This window comes from Cryptomeria japonica, chromosome 5 (genome assembly GCF_030272615.1).
Source record: "Cryptomeria japonica chromosome 5, Sugi_1.0, whole genome shotgun sequence".
Lineage (NCBI taxonomy): Eukaryota > Viridiplantae > Streptophyta > Pinopsida > Cupressales > Cupressaceae > Cryptomeria > Cryptomeria japonica.
The window spans coordinates 603947203-603970958 of NC_081409.1; positions in this window are offsets into that span (position 1 = coordinate 603947203).

Sequence of the window (23756 nt, forward strand, 5' to 3'; positions counted from 1 at the left end):
ATTATGTTGAAGGTTTGAAGCATAATATTTTGAGTTTTGGTCAATTAGTTGAAAAGAGATTTTAGTTACAATTCAAGAATGGTAAATGCAAAATCATGAATAGAACTGGTTTGGAGATTGCAACCAGTAATCAGACTAGAGGTAATATCTTTCATTTGAATAACAATGAAAAGACATGCTTGATTTCACATATTGATGAAAGTTGGTTATGGCATAAGAGACTTTGTCATGTGAATTTTGATTGCATTGTAAAGATCAATTCAATTAAGGCAGTAAGGGATTTACCTAAGATTGTAAAACCTCATAATCCGGTATGTAAGGAATGTCAAATGGGAAAGCAAGTTAGAACAAATTTTTAAAGTATTTCTGAGAAATCCAATAATGTTCTTGATTTAATCCATACTGACTTGTGTGGTCCAATAAGATCAAGAAGTCTACAAGGAGATAGATATTTTATGCTAATCATTGATGATTATTCTAGAATGTGTTGGGTTACCTTTCTCGGGGAGAAATCAGAAGCTTTTGGGAAATTCAAACTATTCAAGGAAATGGTAGAGAATTAAACCAGTAAGAAAATCAAATGTTTAAGATCAGATGAAGGAGGTGAATTTACATCTAAGGAATTTAATACATTTTGTGAAGTGAATGGAATCAAAAGACAACTATCAGCACCTCAGACAACTCAGCAAAATGGGATTGTGGAAAGGAAGAACAGAACTATTCTGGATGCAGCTAGAAGCATGATATTGGAAGAAAATCTACCTCAAGTGTACTGGAGAAAAGAAGTGAATACAATGGTTTACACTTTTAACAGAGTTCACATCAAAGGTGAAACCAGTAAGACCCTTTTTTGAACTATGGTTTGGTAATACTCATACTCTTAAATATTTTAGAATATTTGGAAGCAAATGTTATATTAGGAGAGATGAGTATATTGGTAAATTTGATCCTAGAAGTGATGAAGAAATATTTCTTGGTTATTCATCTAAGAGAAAGGCATATAGATGTTTTAATAAAAGATTGCAGAAAATCATTAAGAGTGCAAATGTGAAGATAGATGAACACTTTAAAGGAAATTCAAGATCTATGGATTTTCAACCGACAGTTGAGATGATCATAAATGAACCTATACAGAGTGCACTGGTATAGAATGTGGATCTAGTCACATCGGCATCATCAGAGAATTCCACAGTGACTGAAGAACAATAGCAAATGAACAAACCCAGGTATGTAAGACTGAATCACTATGAAAGTCAAATAATTGGGAATAAGTATCAAGTTGTTATGACAAGAGGGAGACTGGCAAATGAAGAGGTGTGTTTCATTTCTCAAATTGATCCAGCATTTGTTATTGAGGCATGTGAAGATAAATTTTGGATTAAAGCTATGGAAGATGAATTAGAACAAATTGAAAATAATAATACATGGACATTGGTTCCCCAGCCTAAAGACAAAAATGTAATTGGAACTAAATGGGTATTCAGAAATAAACTTAATGAAGATGGTAAGGTAATTAGAAACAAAGAAAGATTAGTGTGTAAAGGATATTCACAGAAAGAGAGAATTGATTACAATGAAACCTTTGCATCGGTAGCTAGAATTGAGGCAGTCGGATTATGTCTTGCATTTGGAGCTCACAAGAACTATAAAGTATATCAAATGGATGTAAAATGTGCATTTATGAATGGTAATCTTGAAGAGGAAGTCTACATTGAACAGCCTAATGGATTTTCATTGACAAATGATAAAGATATGGTTTGCAGATTAAGGAAAGCTTTGTATGGATTGAAGCAAGCTCCTAGAGCTTGGTATGCTAGATTGGACAAATATCTTTTGAAACTTGGTTACACTAAAGGTAATGCTCACAACAACTTATATTTCAAAGTGACTAATGATGAAATCTTGATTATTGAAGTTTTTGTTGATGATATCATTTTTGGAGGAGAAGATGGATTGTGTAAAAACTTTGCTAAAAAGATGCAGGAAGAATTTGAAATGTCTATGATTGGGGAGATAAAATTATTTTTAGAATTGTAGATTTCACAGACTGATAAAAGTATATTCATATGTCAAACAAAGTACTTGAAGGAACTACTAAAGAAATTTGGTATGGAAAACTCTAAACCGATAATTACTCATATGACTACAACTAATAAATTGACATTGAAGGATGTTTCAGCTCCTGTTGATCCGACAAGATATAAATCTATGATTGGAGGTATACTATATTTGGCACAAACAAGACCTGATATAATAAATGCAGTATGTATTGTTTCAAGATATCAGAGTAATCCTAAAGAAAATCATGAATCAACAGTGAAAAGGATTTTTCGGTATCTACAAGGCACAACAAATCTTGGTTTATGGTATCCTAAAGATGAAAATTTTGATTTATGTGCATACACCGATGCAAATTGGGCAAGAGATGTAGATGAAAAAAGGGCACTACCGGCATGGCATTCTTTCTTGGTAGCAGATTGATTTCATGGTTAAGCAAGAAACAGAGTTGTACATCATTATCAACAATAGAATCATAATATGTTGTAGCAACAACTAATTATACTCAGGTATTATGGATTAAGCAAATGTTGAAGGACATAAAGGTAAAATGTAAAGAACCTATAATCATTTATTGTGATAATTCAGTAGCAATTGATATATCAAAGAATCCAGTATTTCACTCTAAGACTAAACATGTTTCTATCAAATATAATTTTCTGAAAGAGAATGTTGAAGTAAAAGAAGTGAGATTGGTTTATGTGAATACTAAAGAGCAGATTGCAGATATCTTTACTAAGCCTTTGCCTAAGGAAACTTTTGAGTATCTCAGAGAGCAGCTTGGAGTAATACCCTCACCGGTAGAGGCTTATACTATTCAAGTTTGGCATCAAACCAGCAAAATTAACATAGAAACCTTTTTCTGACTTTGATGGAGGAGAGCTACTTCTCAAGGGGAGTAGTTGGTTATTGTATTTGGTTATATGAATTAGTTTTATGTTCTGGTATTTATATTGCTTTGGCATCTAATGTCAAAGGGGGAGAGATACTTATGAAAAAGCATTAACATTATCCTTTGGGGAGAGATTATTCATTGGGGGAGAGATATATACTCTTTGCATTTGTATTTTGATTTCTGGTATTGATCTATTCTGGAGATTGTTGGTTTTTGGTTTTTGGCATTCTGTTTTGGCATTTAGATGTTTTTCCATCTTGTCTTTCCATCAATGCCAAAGGGGGAGATTGTCGGTATTATGGATATGTTGCATTAGTTTTTTCATTGATGTCAACACTTATCCTTCTGGAGATCTTTGGTTATGTTGAACCGGCACATTATGTTCACCGGCAAGTTCAATGACTTATGCACAGTCACTGGTATATTGTTCACCGATAGGTTATATTGTTCACCAACACTAAGGATGACTTGTTATCATCTGGAGATCACTTGGTTATGTCGAAGATATGGTTTGGATACTTGGTTTTGATATTCTGGTTATTGGTCTAATTGAGCTGACATGTTTGTTGTTATCGACAAATTGGTCTAGGTTATGGACCGGCATGCATTATTTATTCCAGATCAGTACGACACATTATGGAGATGATTTATTTTCTGGATATTGTTGTAAATATATTGAGCCGACATGATACATCGCATCTTTACTTATTTGTAATTGATTTTATTGTACTATTCTTAGTTAGCCAACCTACACATTTGGTCTTAGGTTTTTGTATATATGCGAGATCTCATTTGTGAGATGATGTAATAAGGAAGATAAAGGCATATGGTATATGGTTGTGTAACATGGTATGTGTGAATATTGAAGATCATATGAGTAGACCATAGAGAAGGTTCAAGGAAGGTTTGAAGGTGATTATCAGAGCTTAACCAGTACTGAATCCAGCATTGAAGATGCTATTTTGTGTAATACATTATCATTGGATTTAACCATCCAATTATTGTCAGTGTGACTCCTATTTGTGATTGAGTAATGAGCTCTAAGTGGTTGGCCTTTCTGTATGTGCAGACCCTATTTGTATACACATACTATCTGCATTAGTATCATCTGATTGTGGGTAAAGTTTCCCACCGTGGTTTTTCCCCTTACAGGGTTTCCACATACAAATATCTATATTATGTGTTGTGGATGTTGTTTCTCTTTCTATTTTATGCATTGAGTTTCACCGGTATTGATATTAACTGCTAATCTGTCAACCGACATGAAGTTTGGTTTACCGGTATTAAGTATCAAGTTTGATTAAGTTATATTTGGGTTGAAATTAATTGACAATTGATTCACCCCTCGTCTCAGTTGCCTCTGGGTCCTAACACTTTTGTCCTAAAGCTCACCTTAGTTTTCTTAACTTTCACACATTCATCACAAAATGTGCTTATCGATTTGATGATGGGTGGAATATTCCTCACACACCCCTTTTTGCTTACTGCTACTAGGTTATCAAAGCTTATGTGGCCTAATCTTCAGTGCCACAACCAACTTTCATCAACTTGTCCTAACAAGCATTGGAACTGATAGCATTCTTTCAGATTATAAACATTGCCATCCATTCTCTTTCCTTTTTCCACTACTTGACCGGTATCGTCTTTCTTTATCTGGCAACTAGTTGAGTCAAAGGTGAATTTGTAACCTTTGTCACACATCTGACTCACACTCAACAAATTTTTCTTTAGGCCTTCCACATAATATACATCATGTGCCTTCAATTTTTCATCAATACTTAAAGTGCCTTTTCCCTTTATTTTGATGGATGAGTTGTCTCCAAACCTTACGGAACCACCATTCCAATCTTCAAGTTTGATGAATTTATTTTTGTCACTAGTCATGTGGTTGGAGCAACCACTATCTACAACCCATAGATTTTTCCTTTCAGCATGTAAGGCAGTTTGCACTATGAGACTTGATTTTTCCTTTTCCTTTTATTTTTCAACCCATATTAGTTTGGTTTCCTTCTTCTTGTCAATTGCTATATTGTGCTCAGGTTCAGTTACTTGTTCTTGATCAGGTTTTGTCTTCTTCTACTTGATCTTCCAATTTTTACACAACTTTGCTATGTGTCCAAAATCTTAACAATTATAGCATTTTACATCTTCATATAAGGCAACATCCTTAAAATTATTATAGGGTACCGGTTTATTCTTCCTACATCTAAAACTCTTATGACCATAACCATTGCACTGATAACAGACAACATTCATATCCCAGAGGGCATTAAATTGATTTATGTAGATCATGAAATTGAAAATCATCAAAACTATAGCATCCTAAAATTGCGACACTTGCAATTTCGATTTCATTTGGGTCTTCACAATGGCAGCGCAACATTGAATCTGAATGGAGACCCCGAAACCTATTTATGACACCAAAAACTGCATATTTCTGCACCTTGGCCTGATCCTTCCTTGCACCCTACTATCCTGGGAGGTGGGACCATGGTGCCCAGCGCCCTGGTCCTTCAAGACCATGGCGCCCAGCGCCCTGGTCCCTGGCCCTATTTTGGGCCCAGTCTCTTGTTGGGCATCGGGTCTTTAAGTTTGCAATTCGGAAAATAATGCTTCTATGTCAGCCTAAGGTTAGAAAAATCAGTCTCCTAACCCTAATTGACAAGTATATAAACTACATTTCCTCTCCCAAAAGGAAGGAGGAAAAAAATATGTGAGCAAGAGGCGGAAGCAATATTCAAACATTCAAACATTCAAGCATTCAAAGCATTCCTTCAAGCAATTGAGCATTCTAAGTCTCCATTCAAGGCTAAATGTTGCATTCAAGACAAGGATTCAACCATTGAAGAGGAGATCACTTACAATACACAACATACAACATTCATTACACCTTCGCATGTATGAATACAAACATTCTTACAACAAGGTATTAGTACTTGTTTACATTACAAACATTTACATTTACAGCATTCTCATTTCTTGGTTAATTCCAAAACTAGGGTTTGACCTAAAGGCAAACCCCTAATCCCTAACTCCCCAATCATCCTCTCTTTTCTGTGTGTAGGTTGCAGATATGCGGCTGTAATTGAAGATCTAGAATCCTTGTGCAGAGACGAATAGATCCCCCTTCGTTTCGCAGATTTTTCGAAGGACCGTGTGCACTCCGGGCACCATCGTCCCGTCAACTTTCGCTCAAATTTGCAGAACAGCATCATCTTGACATTTTACTGCTAATTTCAGGTCCGCAACTTCATCCTGTGTCTCTATCTCCATTTACAAGCGAATCTTTCCTACTTCACATGTACTCCTAGTTCAATCTTTCTATCTACATTCTTTACAAAAGAGGGTATCCTTGATGTCTCAACCCTTGAAACTCATTTAGAATTTAGTCTTGCATTGTGTGGGTTTGGATCTTGTGAGTTTCAACCAATCTTTTGAATGTAAAGTCTCTCCTAAGTGAAAATCGTCAATCCTAGTGACCTCCTTTCTCTCTCCTTGGAGTGGGGGAACACCTAGGGTTCAATTTTCCACTTTACATTTTGGTGAACCTGACGTGAACATCCTAATTCTGATTATTCATGGTTAGATCTGAAAAATTTGCTTCCTTAATTACATTTCCATGTTTGATCTTTTGCAAATTTTAGAGGTTAATTGCATAAAAACCCTAAATTTTCTTTTTAGTAATTGAGCTTGTGAAATGTTTAATTGTTAATGCTTTTTTCAGATCTACCCTTCTATTGCAAATTGTCAATTCATTTTTGTGCTTTAATTCTGAAAATTAAGTGGTTAAGTGTCAAAACCCTAATTTTTAAACCTTCTTGATTCAACATTTGACCAATGATTTCATTGATCAAAACACCTCCAAATCGGCTGTAACTTTGGATTCCACAACAAGATCACAATATCTCTAATCCCTGAAAATTTGGAAAAAAGTTGCGAGGACCGTGTGCACCCCGAGCGCCATTGTCCCTGACATTTTCTCCAAAATTTCCGAAGCTAGATCTTACTGTATTTTTCTGCTAAAATCCAGAATCTTGACTGATTTCATCAATTCTAACACTTTCAAAATTAAAGTCAAAGTTGCTCTAGTGATTGCTTGGATTAAGGCTTATAATCATTCAAAAATTGCTGAAATTGAAATTCATGTCAAAATTGTGTTTCTTACTGTCCTAAATCTGATAAGTGTGTTGGCATTCATTTGAAATTTCAGTGCTGTATTCAAATTTTTGCAGTTTGTGACTTTTGAAATTAAATGTTTAATTGCAACAACCTTGATTTCCACTTTCAAAATTGAATTTTGCATGAAATTGAGTCAACTTTTAAATTTCAAAACCTGCATTGCTTTTAGTATTCCCTCTAAAATCATAAAATTCAAAATTTTAGTTTCCCTCTCTTTTTCAAAATTCAAATTTTGCATTTTTCAACAATCTTGGTAGGGTTCAAATTTGAGATTGCAACTTTAATTTGGCCTATCTACAGATCGTAAAATCACTCAATTTTTTCAGATTAGCTTTAAAATCATCATAACTTTCATCACTAAAAATTTCAAAAAAAGTTGCGAGGACCGTGTGCACTCCGTTCGCCACGGTCCCTGACATTTTTTCTAAAATTTTGGGAGATTATCCTGATTGCATTTAACAGCTTAAATCTAGGAGATTGGCTGATTTTATTGAAATTTGCTACCTCTAAAATTCAAAATCTTCTCTCTCTCTCCCTAGTGCATGAGTTTTACAACAATAAGCCCTACTTACACTATTCCCATTAGACGAAGCCTTAGAATTAAGTCTTTCCAAGGTTTAATTACTGAGGAGATGGAACATAACTTGAATGGCCTTTTTAACAAGGACATGGGTAATTCCTCTAATCCTCTTAATGATGAAGAATCTCTCCATGAGGTTTTTGTAGAACAACTTTTGAAATTGGATAACCAATTTGATGATTTTCAGCAATGGATGTCTCAAGAATACCCCGATAGTGAAGCTCTTCCATTAATTGAGGGTCTAAAACGTATGGTTCAAAGTGATAAGAATGGAATTGATATTTTGCATAGTATTGCACACATCGTGGATTCGAATGTGATGCCTATGAAGAGTTGTGCTGAAACTTTAGGTTATACACAACCTCCTACTCAATTCAATCATTCTATTCCTTTGACAACTTCTATTGCTAGTATACCTACTTTTACATCAAACATAATGACTACTTCAATACAAAACATTTCACCTATGATCACCAGTCATGGGGGCAATCTTTCTTCTTCAATCAACCCTCTTCCTTAATTCAATCCAACTTATTCATTCATTCCTTCAATGAGTGTCCCTATTACATCTCCACAAATGAACATGACGCAAGGGGACAATTCATTTAACCATTCCATTCCTCCTTGTAGTGTTCCTTCTTTCCAATCATCTCCTATGACTAACCATCATAGTGTCCCGCCACCTTACTCTCAATCAATACCTTCTTTCAATAACATAATACCTCCATCACAATCTAACATGTCTAATATGAACTCTTTGACTGAAGTGACTATTAACAATCTTGCACAAATTGTCTCTTCTTTACAACAACAAATTGCCTCTATGAATCAATCTAAGTTTAGTGTGCCCACGTTTGATGTTGCGAGCCCACTTTCTCTTGACATTGTTCAAGCTATCCCCCCTAAGCATGTTGAAATCCCACAATTGGAGCTTTATAATGGTAAAGGTGATCCTCTAACATATGTTAAGACCTTTCAAACAATATGTACCGATTTTGCTCATGACCAAAGGTTGTTTGCAAAACTGTTTACTAGAACATTAAGAGATAAGGCTCTACAATGGTATTTCTCATTGCCTTCCTATTCTATTACTTCTTTCCAACAACTTGCAAATGCTTTTATTCAACAATTTCAAAACAATATAGGTCCTAAAGTTACTTTAATTGATTTAATGCATTGTAAACAAGGCGTTAAAGAAAAAGTGACTGATTTCATTGGTAGATATAAGCATTTGTATGCTCAAATTTCTTTTCCAGTACCTGACAATGATATTCAAAGAATCTTTATTTCTAATTTACAAAAAGATATTAGAGAAAAACTTATATTTTCTGAGTTTACTTCTTTCCAACAATTGTGTGCAAAGCTTCACAATTATCAATTGACTGTGAGTCAAATGGAACAAGCAAATCCTATGGCTCCGAGTGATAAGGGTGATAGTAGTCAACAACCATTTGGGAAGTTTAAACCGAATAGAGAGTCCATTAAATTCAATGAAAACATCATCAGCAACAATGTGAATGCAGCATCAGGTGTGCCTCCTATTTCTAAGTTTTTCAAGAAAGAAAGAAAGTTTACTCCTTTGAATGAATCATTGCATAGTATTATGAATAAGTTATTAGAACAAAATGTGCTTACTCTCCCTCCTATAAAGCAAATAGATCCTGCAAAGATTAATTCACCCTATTTTGATAACAAATCTTTTTGTCAATTTCATCGTCAACCTGGGCATGATATCGAAAAATGTTTTGCTTTAAAGGGTAAAATTCAAGATTTGATTGATAATAATACTATCTCTGTTTCAGGTGTGAATGATAAAGGCAACACATCTGTAGCTCCTCCTAACCAAAATCTTAAGATTTTTACTAATCCATTACCTTCTCATACCTCTAATGTGATTGAGACTAAGGATTCCTCTTTCTCACCTGATAGTCTTGTGTCTATGACTCTGAATGTGATTAACTTTGTGGAGCAGTAGAAAATCCCTCAAGAACCTTCCATCACATTTGATTCGAGTGAAATTATCAGGGCACCTGATGGTCCTTTATATATAGTTGCAAAAGTCAAGAATACACCTTGTCGTGGAGTGCTTATTGATCCTTCTTGCATGGTTAATGTCATTACTGAAGAATTTCTCTTTACTTTGCAATTGAATCAAGAAATCTATGACAAAACAAATGTGGTTGTGAAATTATTTGATGCATTTTCTTCTCTTGCAATTGGTTCTATTACATTACCTATTGAGGTCCATAACAAATCCCTTGATGTAAGCTTCGCTATTATTCCATCATCCAAACAATTTCGTGTGAAGCTAGGCTATCCTTGGCTATCTTCCATGAAAGCTATTACTTCTCCTATTCACAAGTGTTTGAAATTTCCCCATAATATTGTTACTATCAATCATAGTCTCTTTAAACCAGCTGAAAGAACTTCTAGCATTCCTATTGATTATTTTTGGCCTAAACAATTCCAATCTCTTCCACCGCGAAGTGATCATCTTTTCAAATCTTATCAAAAGTGGAAAAAAGATATGATCCTATCTCTAAGTGAACCTAGAACACCCAAACTTGATATTCCTATCATTCTTGAGAAGGAAGTTCTTCCTTTGAAAGATAAAACTAATGTCTTTCCTCAAGAAGATTCCCAACCCATCCCTATGGATGTGATTATGTCTAACAAACTTTCTAAAAGTAGACCTATACCTCCTCATCATGATGGACTTGGTCTCCTTCCTAAACCAAATATTCCTCCTTTATATGGAGTAGTTCCTCCTCCTTCCTCTTATAGAGAGAAGAGACCTTCTTCTTCTCCTATTGTCCAACCTAAGAGACCACAACCTAAACACTCAAGTGATAAGGATGAGAACATTCCTCCTCCTCAATATTCTCAACTTCCTACTAAGACTAGACAAAATCGTTCTGCATGTGAACGCTGATGAAAGTGTTGTCTTAGAGCTTGTGCAGCTGCTTCTCAAACTTTGCAATCCCCAAAAACACCTTCAGCTAGTATTATTCCATTTTCTCCTCAGCTGAAAATTGAGCCAAAATCTCCTAAACATAAAATGCATGATGGTCTTGATCCTGTACAAGTTAAAGATCCTATTTTTATAAATCTTGATGATGATATAGATGAAAATGTTATTCATGATGAAAATGTTACTTCTCTTCATTTTGATAGTGAATATGAATATGTTGATATCGATAACCATTTATCTAACGAATTTTCTAAAGCACTTATCCTAGCTCCTAGACAAGAACAACGTGGCTTGGAACATGAACATAGCCCTTGTTTGGATCTTGTGATAGCTCCATCTGCTGTGTTGGATGTTCCTCCTCTAGCATGTTTCCTACCTTCCCGAAATATTGATCAGCAAGATCGGGGGGTAGATAACGTGCTAGACTAGTTCATTAGCATAGCAGACTCTCTCCTCCTCTCTTTTGTCACTTCTTCTATGTGTTACTCTCATTCTTCTATTTGTTGTCCTTAGTGTTGTCTACTAGAGGACGATGCAAAACATTGAGATCTCTTTTGGTCTCTCTCATGTTGACTCAAAAGACACATGTGTTCCCTTCTTCTAGGTGACCTTCCTTGATTGGGGAATGAAGAACAATTATGCATACATACATATGATATACATGAATTATCATACAGCATACTGACCCCAAGGAAAGCGAAGTCACCTCATGCTTTGTGTTTTGTGTCTATTATCCTTGGGTTTATCTCACACTAGGGGCCTAAATCCTTGTGATAACGTGCTCCTTTCCCTTCTCATTTCTTATATGTATCACTACCTTAAAGAAATCACCCCCAATGAGGCATGTGCGATCGCTTTAACGTAGGGGGGCATACACCCCATTCATATCTCTTCAAGATACTTGAAAATTTGTTGGCGAACTTAGCTTTGCCTTGAAAAATTTTGATATTCTTCTTGCATGACTCATAGTGAGGGAACCTTACTACTGATAGTCATGGTTCTCCCTCGTGATCTTCCCTTTTACTTTGTCAATCGAAGTTGTAAGATCCTTAGTCCACTGGGGGCTTGGTGTATCTTGCCTCCTTGACGTGGTGAAAGTCTTTCAATGTTGTTTCCTTGTACTTTACCAGAAGTATGGGCGTACGCTTATACTCCCGCTAAAGTGGGGGCTAAATGTAGAGTCCTAAAATTGTGACACTTGCAATTTCGACTGCATTTGGGTCTTTACGATGGCAGCGCAACATTGAACCTGAATGGAGACCCCGAAACCTGTTTACGACACCAAAAACTGCATATTTCTGCACCTTGGCCTGATCCTTCCTTTCACCTTGCTATCCTGGGAGGTGGGACCATGGCGCCCAGTGCCCTAGTCCTTCAAGACCATGGCGCCTAGTGCCCTAGTCCCTCAGGACCATGGCGCCCAGCGCCCTGGTCCCTGGCCCTATTTTGGGTCCGATCTCTTGTTGGGCATCGGGTCTTTAAGTTTGCAATTCAGAAAATAATGCTTCTATGTTGGCCTAAGGTCGGAAAAATTAGTCTCCTAACCCTAATTGACAAGTATATAAACTACATTTCCTCTCCCAAAAGGAAGGAGGAAAAACATATGTGAGCAAGAGGCGGAAGCGATATTCAAACATTCAAACATTCAAGCATTCAAAGCATTCCTTCAAGCAATTGAGCATTCTAAGTCTCCATTCAAGGCTAAGTGTTGCATTCAAGACAAGGATTCAACCATTGAAGAGGAGATCACTTACAATATACAACATACAACATTCATTACACCTTCGCATGTAAGAATACAAACATTCTTACAACAAGGTATCAGTACTTGTTTACATTACAAACATTTACATTTACAACATTCTCATTTCTTGGTTAATTCCAAAACCGGGGTTTGACCTAAAGGAAAACCCCTAATCCCTAACCCCCCAATCATCCTCTCTTTTTTGTGTGTAGGTTGCAGATACGCGGCTGTAATTGAAGATCTGGAATCCTTGTGCAAAGACGAATAGATCCCCCTTCGTTTCGCGGATTTTTCGGAGGACCGTGTGCACTCCGGGCGCCATCGTCCTATCAACTTTTGCTCAAATTTGCAGAACAGCATCATCTCGACATTTTACTACTAATTTCAGGTCCGCAGCTTCATCCTGTGTCTCTATCTCCATTTACAAGTGAATCTTTCCTACTTCACATGTACTCCTAGTTCAATCTTTCTATCTACATTCTTTACAAAAGAGGGTATTCTTGATGTCTCAACCCTTGAAACTCATTTAGAATTTAGTCTTGCATTGTGTGGGTTTGGATCTTGTGAGTTTCAACCCCTCTTTTGAATGTAAAGTCTCTCCTAAGTGAAAACCGTCAATCCTAGTGACCTCCTTTCTCTCTCGGAGTGGGGGAACACCTAGGGTTCGATTTTCCTCTTTACAAAAACAATAGCAATTAGGACAACCACAAAACCTTAAGCTGCTATGAAAGCAATCCCAATCCAATCAATGAAGACATAAAGACAAGATATTCAAATCAAATCAAATCGAAGCAAACCGACGTAGATATCTCCTTCATGTGGCTCCATTGTTCTTCTTTCACCTTCAAATTTGATGTGGATCTCACCTACAATTACAAAATGCAAGTGGAAAGCAAGTTGTTAAGAGATGAAATTCGTAGCATAAGGTTACTTGAAAATGCGATTGATTGATTGATTGATTCCTCAATTGTGATGACATGGCTTCGTAAGAAGGTTGAGACCTCATTCAACAAACATGTCACTATGCAATGCAACTAATGGGATTGACAAATGCAACCTAAAAGGATGACAATGCAACTTAATGTTTTTGTACCTTTTGAATTTTTGGAGACAAACTTTTGAAATGCAAAGCTAAAGACTCAATCTTGGGAAGTTGAAATGAAGTCAAGACCTTAAAGGACAAAGGACCAAATGACAATAGGACAAATTGACAATGTCTCACCTATATGCTTGGATCCTAAGCTAGGTTTGACAAAAATGATATTAATGAAAGGACAAATTTTAGACAAGGTCAAGACTCCCTAACAACAACATAGGGTATCATCCAAAGTTTTGATTTTTCAAGTTTGACAAACCAAATCTTTGAGACTAAATGCAAGAAGGAAATTATTATGACAATGACTTAGGATATGACATGAAAATGATCTAAGGATATGATGTGACAAGATGAAGCCAAGACAAGATGACAATACAATGATAAGGAATATGCGAAGACCAATGACTTGGAATATGCAAAATGTAGCCTAGGCAAGACCTAATTTTAGCATGACAAGGATAATGCACGAATGTCACCTAAATGGAAATCTAGCTTGGATATGACAATGAAATGCAAACTTAGGGAAATGATTTTGAATCTAAGTGCAAAATGAGGACGCTTGCAATGAAAAGGACTAAAATGAAGGGAGGTGACAATATGCCCTAGGACCTAAGTTGGACTATGCAAAACCTAGCCTAAAATGACATGAATTTTGAAACAAAGACATTCAATGTTTGACAAGCCATGTTCAAATGTTGGATGAATACTTGGACAAATTTGGACTTTTGTTTGGATTTTGTTTTGAATTGAAGGTTGTTGATTTTGAAAAACCCTAGTTGATTATGAGCACTTTTGAAAGTTTGTTTCTGATTTAACTTTTGATAATTACGGAAGACAAAAATGTTTGTTTGACTTTGACTCAAGACAATCAAGCACATTCACAAAAAATCCTCTGGCCGGCAAGGGAAATATCTGTTGAATCCTCTGACCATAAAATACAACACTCAGCCGGATAGCTAGACGCTTGGTAGCACTGGCTCCCCCTTACAGTGTACTGACTTCTCGGGCATACCAAGATTCAAGTTCAAGGGGCATCACTTCCCAAGAAATTGCTATCTCTAACTGAGGAGTACATGAGTGGTGTCTTCGGCATGTGCATATCACAACGCCTATGCCAACAGATAGAAGGATTTTGGCATCTAAAAACAAGAGATTCTAGTAAGGGCATCCGTTCGAGTGGGTATTGATCCGGCGAATAAATCATCGCAATACCATTCCAGCACCTGTTGTCTACAACTTTTGTTGCATCCACAGTTATTTAGAGTGGTTTGGAAGAGCTTGGCTTTAGCCCGTCACCACTTTGGGTCATTCCCTCTCACCAATGCCTATGTGAAGTGCCAAGCAAATCGGGAGGCAGGCCCAATTCTAAGGGTTAAAATATGCAATCAAATTAAAAACAGACAAAGCATGCATGGTGTTCATTAACCTTTAAGAAATGACATGTGCAACTACTTTAAAAATCGCAAGCAAGACATTTTAATGAGAGTCTTTGACCATGTCCTACATAAGATTCGTTAGTAGTTGCATTTTTAGTCTTCGTCACACGTAATGCCAAGATGCTGCACAGAGAATTAGCACCAAAGAAAAACCAAAATGCAAGAAACAAAATGAAAACAAACAAATTTGGAAGTAAAAACAACTGATTTCACCTTTGTTTCTGGCCTTGCACAGGTGCAGAATGCTTCAACACAGGCATAGAACCCATCAACACAGGCTCGGAATGCCTCAACACAGGCGCAAAATGCCTCAACACAGACGCAGAACCTATCAACACAGGTGCAGAAGTGCCCAGAGAGCTCTGAGTCACCCTGTTTCTTGAGTTTTTTACCTGCAAATAGCTCAAAAGCACTCAAAACATGATTAAGGGGTTAGTTCACGTCAGGTTCACCAAAAATGTAGATCAGGAAATTGAAAATCATCAAAACAATAGCAATTAGGACAACCACGAAACCTAAAGTTGCTATGAAAGCAATCCTAATCCAATCAATGAAGACATAAAGACAAGATATTAAAATCAAATGAAATCGAAGCAAACCGACGCAATATCTCCTTCATGTGGCTCCATTGTTCTTCTTTCACCTTCAAATTTGATGTGGATCTCACCTACAAGTGCAAAATGCAAGTGGAAAGCAAGTTGTTGATGAAATTCGTAGTGTAAGGTTACTCAAAAATGTGATTGATTGATTCATTCCTTCATTGAAGAAAATCATCCAATTTATAGACAAATTGGAGAGAGGACAAGATTAGCATGAAGAGATTTGAAAGGAAATTAAAATCAAGAATGGCAAAACTATGACAAATGTATGACAAGTTGCTATGCAAGATGTATGACAAATTATGACAAGATTGAAATAGAAACTAGGAATTAGGAGAAATTAGAAAATTAGAAAATTGAGGAAAAAGATGAAATAGAAATTAGGTGAATTAATTAATAGGTTTTCATCCATTAATTAATTCATGAAAGAGACCTAGGACTAAATAAATAGATTTATTGAACCCACAAAGAAGAAGAAAAGGATTAAATGAACAAATCATAAAACCCTAGAAATAAGAGGACAAGGAATTAGGTCAAGACAACAAGAAATTAATGTAGGTTTTATCATGATTCTAATTGACAAAGGACCAATGTTGATAAATGATTGAGATTGGTTGACAATAAATCAATGACAAATTGACCAAGATTGACAAGGAGATCAAATTGATAGGCGCCAATTGACGAGGAACAATGACTAATCGATCCAAATTGACATGATTGAAAAGGACAAAGAGCGATGACGAATCGGTTGCAAAATGACAAGATTGACAAGGACAAAGTTCGATGACGAATTGATCACAAAATGATGAGATTGACAAGGGCAAGGATCGATGACGAATCGATCGCAAAATGACAAGGCTAACAAGTTGATAATTGCAAATGATTACTAACAAGCTAAAGATGATTGAAAGATTGACAAGAGGACAAAACCCTCATTCAAACATCGATTAGGATTGACGATGTCTAAAATGATGATAAATGAGCACACACCATGATGCGACAGGATAAGATCGACCAAAATCATGACTAAAGATTTCTATCGACAAGACCTAATTCGAAAGTGAGAAAAATGAGGAATGCAGAAGAAGGACTCGATGCTTGCAAATGATAAAGACCAAGTGCACAACATAGAAGAAATATTAATGCAGCGCAATAACCCTAAAATAAGGCAATGCACAAATGTTAAAGTATGACTCCACAAGCGTTGACCATTTTTAGACGTCTACAATTTCTACTTTCATAGCTCATAGAGGGCTTATTGGTTAATCTACAATTATCTATTCTATGCCCAAATTTGTTACACCAGTAACAGTAACCATGAAAGTTTTAAACATACCAGTTAGGTTGCCTTGATCTGAATGGGACTACCTCATTAGGGGTCTTCCCTTCATGTTGTTGAATCTAGTGAATCCTTCATAGTCAACTATTGCATTTCTCCTTGGATTTGCATGTTGGTACAAGAAGTGTGGCCTCTGGTTCATTGTTGTATACTGGTTTGAGTGGTGATCTCCAACAACATCTGCATATGTCTTTTTACTGGTATTCTTGCCTACATTGAATGTCTTCTTTTCTTCACCTTCAATTGAAGAGGTGAACTTTATTTCTTTGTTGGATTTATCTTTGTGGGTTGAACTTTGACCTTCTTCAAAGCCTAAGCCACTTGTGTCTTTGGATTGCTTCTGTTTGCTCAACATCTTGTCTAAGGCCTCAGTCCTACCTTCATATTTTCTCCTTACTTTTATTTCTTCCTTACTTTCTTCAAGCTCCTTTCTGAGCTTACTATTTCTGCTTCCAACTCTTGATGCTCCTTTTCCTTCTTTGTCATATCAGAGGATGTAGCTTCACATATCCTCTTAGTTTCTTCTTGTTGTAATTTTAAGTCAGATATAACTTGAATTGACTCATCTAGGGATTGCTTCAAGAGATCTTGTTCACCTACTACAGCAAGCTTGACCTTTTTGAGTTCTCTTCTTGTTTTACTCAATTCCTCAAGAGAACTAATGAGTTCACCTTCCAAATCCACTTCAGCTTCAATGTCCTCCTCTTCCTCATCTTCATCAACTGGCTCACCAAGTGCCATGAAGAGATTGACTTTTCTGTCGTTCTCATGGTAATCATCTTCTGGTGCATTTTCTCCATCTTTTGTATCATCCTCAATAGTATATAGGCTGTTTTGATTCTGGTAGCCTCTCCTTCCTTGCCAGTAGTCGTTTATTTCTCTATCTTTGCCAGCGGATTTTCTGAACTCTCTTGACTCATCTTCATCGGTTTCTTTGTGGGGATAATTTGCAGCAAAGTGCTCGACCTTCCCGCAGTTGAAACATTTAAGTGGTAGCTTTCCTTTATACCGGTCGGATCCTCTTTTGAGCTTCCTAACAATTTTTGCTACTTCTACATCAGAATCTTCACTAGATTCTTTATGAGTAGCTGCTTCTTTGCCCTTTTTGGTGATGTTGAATGTTGCTTCTTTCCTTAAGGAAGTATCACCAGTTGCTCTCATCTCATAGGTTTTCAATGAGCCAAATAACTCATCCATTGTAAAAGTCTTCAGATCCTTGGCTTTTTCTATAACAGACACCTTAGTATCATACTTGGGTGTGAGAGATCTAAGTACCTTCTTGATAAGAATCTCATATGTAATCTCTTCTCCAAGTCCTCTGATGGTGTTCACAGTGTCATCAAACCTGTGAAGATAGTCTACAATCTTTTCATCATCTTTCATCTTGATGCTTTCAAGTTGGCCCCTTAGTGCTTGCATCTTGTCCTCTTTGACTTTTGCATCTCCTTCAAACAACCTCTACAATTTATCCCAAGTCTCCTTTACTGAAACACAGTGCATAACTTTGACAAACTCATTATCAGACAACCCACTCAAGATAGCATGTTTGGCCTTTTCATTGTTCTCATACTCCTTTTTGGCATCTGGATCAGTGGGAGGAACACTAGGAACAACATACCCATTCTTGACAAACATCCACACATCAAAACCCAGGGAGGAAATAGAGGTCTCCATTATTCTGCTCCAGAAGGCATAGTTGGATCCATCAAACATGGGGGCTTTTGAGGAAGAAGACTCATTTCTTTCCATTGTGTTCAAAGTCTAGAATCTACCCAAGGTTTAAATAAAACTAGGAACCTACGCTCTGTTACCAATTGTTGAACACAGAGTACCACTGAGAGGGGGGTGAATCAGTGGTTCCTAAACTTTTTGGCCTTTCAAAGAAACTTCAGAATACCTATTATTAACTTAAGCACTAAACAATCAAACCGGTAAAGCGGGAAGGAAAGCCAAAGAGATCAATCACACAAATACAACTCACAACACCAGATGTACAAGGAAAACCCAATATGGGAAAAACCTCGGTGAGAAAAGTTGTTGGAGACTACTGCTCCAATCCAGCCTCATAGGTAAAACATTGGATTATAAATATTTAGGGCACTAACCCAAGGAGCACCAAGCTCCAACTTGGTGATGTATATTGAAATACAATTTAGATACAGTTAAGGCTTCTTGTTGCAAATGAGTTCTGCAATTCTTGATCAAATATCTTATTGTCGGTTGACAGTCTTTTCTCCTCCACTGAATCTCACACTACCGGTTGTGAGAATACTTTATCTGATTCTTGGCCTCTATTATCACTCTTTTTCTCTCATAGTTGCACCACACATTGTATCACACTTGGATGTTGCCTTTCTCTACTACACCTTGTCAGTTTTTCTTAACAGTTGAACTACAGTTATATCGATACTCAATCACTGTCGGTTAAAACCCTTTCACCGGTTCGTTTGCTCACCTACTCTGCAACTTTCTTAGAATAAATTTTTAAGGGAAAAAATATTCTTTGCACTTAATCTCTTTTCTCTCCTTTTGTTCTCCGCAATAGTACTTGCTCTGTCTCGAGCTCATATATTTATCACCATGGTTTCCTATCAAAAAGCAATTCAAATTTGGAGTGGTTAGGGTTTCCTTTACCTGACACAATCTTCATGAGATCTGATCTAGTCTATCTTGGATTGATCACCTGTACTCCAGGGATGCATCTGTACACATTTTCTATTGTCTGATGCATACTTGCTAAACATAGCAATCACGTACAAGATTTCCTACTTTGAAATCTGTCAACTCATAAAGCACTCAATTGTTCCCTTTTTGAGGTCTTCTTGCAATCGGATTTTTTTTTCATTGATCTAGGCACCAACTTCTCCTTGATCTTTCTCTGTTATTCTTCCTTCCTTGAGCCGCATCAATCAGTTACAATCCCATGATTTGTGTGTTAAATCCTAGAGACAACTAAGAGGGGGGTGAATCAGTTGTCTAATAAATTCAAACCAAAAACAACTTAACCAACTTAATGCTTAATACCAGTAAACCAGTTTAGTATGCCGATAGACAGTGTTAATAGTTAATTGCTATACCAGTAAAGATTAATGCATGAAACATAAACACAAAGTCATCCACAACACATAACACAAATATTTGTATGTGGAAACCCTATAAGGGGAAAAACCATGATGGGAAACCTTACCCACAATCAGATGATACTACTACAGATAGTAGGTGTACATAAATGGGGTCTACACATGTAGAAAGGCCAACAGCCTAGACCTCACTGCTCAATCACAAAATGGGAGTCACACTAACTACAGTTGGATGATTAAATCCAATAAGAATGTACTACACAAAATAGCATCTTCATATGTTGGATTCAATACCGGTGTAATGCTGATATGCTTCCACAAAAACCTAGCTTCTCCTTCAAATGATGTCTGCGTGTATAGCTCTGCTTAACCTCGCATATACCTTCACTTAGTTCTTTTTCGCATTCCCACATTTGATCTTACAAATAAGATCTTACAGTTATACCATAACCTAAGACCAATTTAAGTAGGTCAGCTCTACAAGATATTACAATAAAACATTTTACAAACAATATAATTGTAGATGTCTAAAAATGGTCAACGCTTGCGGAGTCATACTTTAACTTTTGCGCATTGCCTTAATTTAGGGTTTTTGCATCGCATTAACATTTCTCCTATGATTCGCACTTGGTCTTTATCATTTGTGAGCATTGAGTCATTCTTTTGCATTCTTCATTCGTCTCGCCTTCGAGTTAGGTCTTGTCGACAACAATCTTCAGTCATGATTTTGGTCAATCTTATCCTATCGCATCAATGTGTGTGCTTATTTGTCATCATTTTGGACATCGTCAATCCTAATTAGGGTTTTGTCCTCTTATCAATCTTATCATCATGCGATCGATTTGTCATCGATCATTGTCATTTTCAATCTTGTCATCTTGCGTCGATTTGTCATCGATCGTGGTCATTTTCAATCTTGTCATTTTGTAATCTATTTTGTCATCAATCCTTGTCCTCTTGTCAACTTTGTCATTTTGCGATTGATTTGTCATCGATCGTCGTCCTTCTCAATCATGTCAATTTGGATCAATTAGTCATTGTTCCTCGTCAATTGGCGCATTTCTCAATCAAATCATTTATCAGCATTGGTCATTTATCAAATCAGAATCATGATCAAATCGAATCGACAGCAATTATCCTTTGTCAAGACCTAATTGGCATTCTTGCATTTTCTAATTGATCTTCTAGGGTTTCATGATTTTATTCATTTAACCCTGTTTGTCATTTTTCTCTTTAGGATAAATGATTTATTTATTTATCCTAAATCTTCTCGTCACAATTAAATGTTCATTTAATTGGCTAACTAATTCCTTCTCTCTTTGTGAATTAATTAATAAATGAAAAATTATTAATTAATTTACCAATTTACTAATTTCTCCTAATTCCTAATTTTCTAATTTTCATCAATTTTCTAATTTCCTAATTTCTAATTCATCTAATTTCCTAATTTCTAATTCTCCTAATTTCATGGGAATGACATAGCAAATTTGTCATATTTTGTCATAATTTGTCAATCAATCAATTTTGACATAGAAATTTGTCATAATTTTGTCAAAATCATCAATCAATCAATCTTGCATAGAAAGTGCAAATTTGTCATAATTTTGTCATAATTGTCATTCTTGATTTGAATTTCCATTCAAATCACATTCATGCTAATCTTGTCTTTCTCCAATTTGTCTATAAATTGGATGAATTTCTTCAATCCCAACTAATCACTTTTTTGAATCCCTAATCCCTGGTCGAATCAATCACGCTTTGAGTATTCTTGCGCTACTATCTTGTCTACTTGCTTTCACATCATGCTTATGCACTTGAAGGTGAGATCCACAAACAAAGCTATTTGAAGGAGAAAGAAGGACAATGGAGCCACATGAAGGAGACATTCAAGTTTGCAATGGTTTGTGTTTGAATTGATGTCTTGTTTTCATGTCTTTATTGAGTGTGTTTAGGATTGATCATTGCATTTTAGTTTCCATGATTGAGCTAGACTAATATTGATTTGCTTTGATGATTTCTGATTTCCTAGCTACATTAATTGGTGAACCCAATGTGAACTAACCCCCTAACCATCCTTTTGAGTGCTTTTGAGATGATTTGTAGGTCAAAAACCCAAGAAATAGGGTAATGCAGGGCTTTCTGAGAACTTTTGCGCCTGTGTAGGAGCAATCTGCGCCTGTGTCAAGCATTTTGTGCCTGTGTTAAGGACTTATGTGCCTATGTCAAAGGGATCTGCGCCTATGTTACATCATTCTGCGTTTGTGTTACATCATTCTGCACCTGTGTAAGAAATTTTGCGCCTGTGTAGGGCCAGAAACAAAGGTAAAAGGCAGTGTTTCTTACTTGCAAATTGTTTTGTTTTGCATTCTATTTTTGCTTTTTGGTTTTTTGGTACTGATTCTTTGTGTATCACCTTGGCATTATGCATGGCAAAGACAATAAATGAAACTACTAACACATTTTATGCAGGTTCGATAGTCAAAGACTAAACAAATTAAACTTCTGACTTGGTGATTTTGCAGGTTGCCTTATACTCCAACTAAACCTTGTGTTTGTAATTCATAATTAGGCACCTAGTTTTGATTGCTAAGTAGGATGGAATGAACGTATGTTTGCTTTGATTGTTGAGTTTGACATTGGAGTAGGAGAGTATGCTCTCATCCTTCTTGGGTGATCAGAAATCTAGATCTTTGATACCATTCTCATGTTTTGATTATGTGTTACCTTTAGAGGGCCTACCTTCCCGACCATTTGCTTTTGCAAGCAAGTGACAATCGTGAGAAGGGAACAACCCAAAGTGAGTACGGCTATAATACCTTGGCATTCTAACTCACTATAAATAAATACCTGATGGGCGAAAGCTTTGAAGGAAGGGTTACATGGGAATTGTAGTTACTTGGGAAGTGATGACCCTTGGACTCTTTCTCATATCAACATCTAAGTAGGACCTCATAGTCTAAATCGTGCTTGCGCGACTACATTTGTTTGGTATCTTGGTGGGCTTAATGTCTCAATCATGCTTGCGTGACACCAAGGAGTAACGCTTAACAGAAATCCTTACTAAACACCTTGTATTTAGAGGCCAAAAATCCTTCTAGTTGCTTGAGAAGGACAAGTTCGGATACTTGGAAGAGATACTAAGTTCACCATGGGGAGATTTCCATGGGGACTGATGCTTGGTTGCCTTGAGAAGTGAGTGTCGTGGAGGGGAGCCCGTGGGGTCAAGCATCTATGTATTCTCCTTGAATCTCATAACGAGTCTACCTCTCAAGTACCTACTGCCCTTGCCTACCATAAGAAATGTGTGAATGAGCATGATTGTTTTGAGTCTAAGTTGAAATATCTTGTCTTCTTTGCTTGTCAAAAGTTGAGTTGTGTCTCATTTCAAAAACAAGGCAAATTGATTCAAAACAAGGTTAAACACAAGAGTATTTCATCCAACAAAGTTCAAAACACCTTCAAACATGGTTGTCAAACATTTTTCAAAATCTTGTCTCAACATTCATGTCACTTAGATTTAGGTCCTCCATTGTCCATACTTAGGGCTTAGAGCATCATTCTTGCATTCCACTTGGTCCATTTCATTTAGGTGTCCATTTGCATGTCCTTATTAGGTTCTCATTTAGGTGTCCTCTTACATGTCATTATTAGGTCCTCGGTTAGGTGTCATATTGCATGTCCAACATTAGGTTCATCCTAGGTTTGCATTTTACAAATTCATTGTCAACTACCAAGGTTAGGTTTCACCTAAGTCATACTCCTTTGCATATCAATAAATG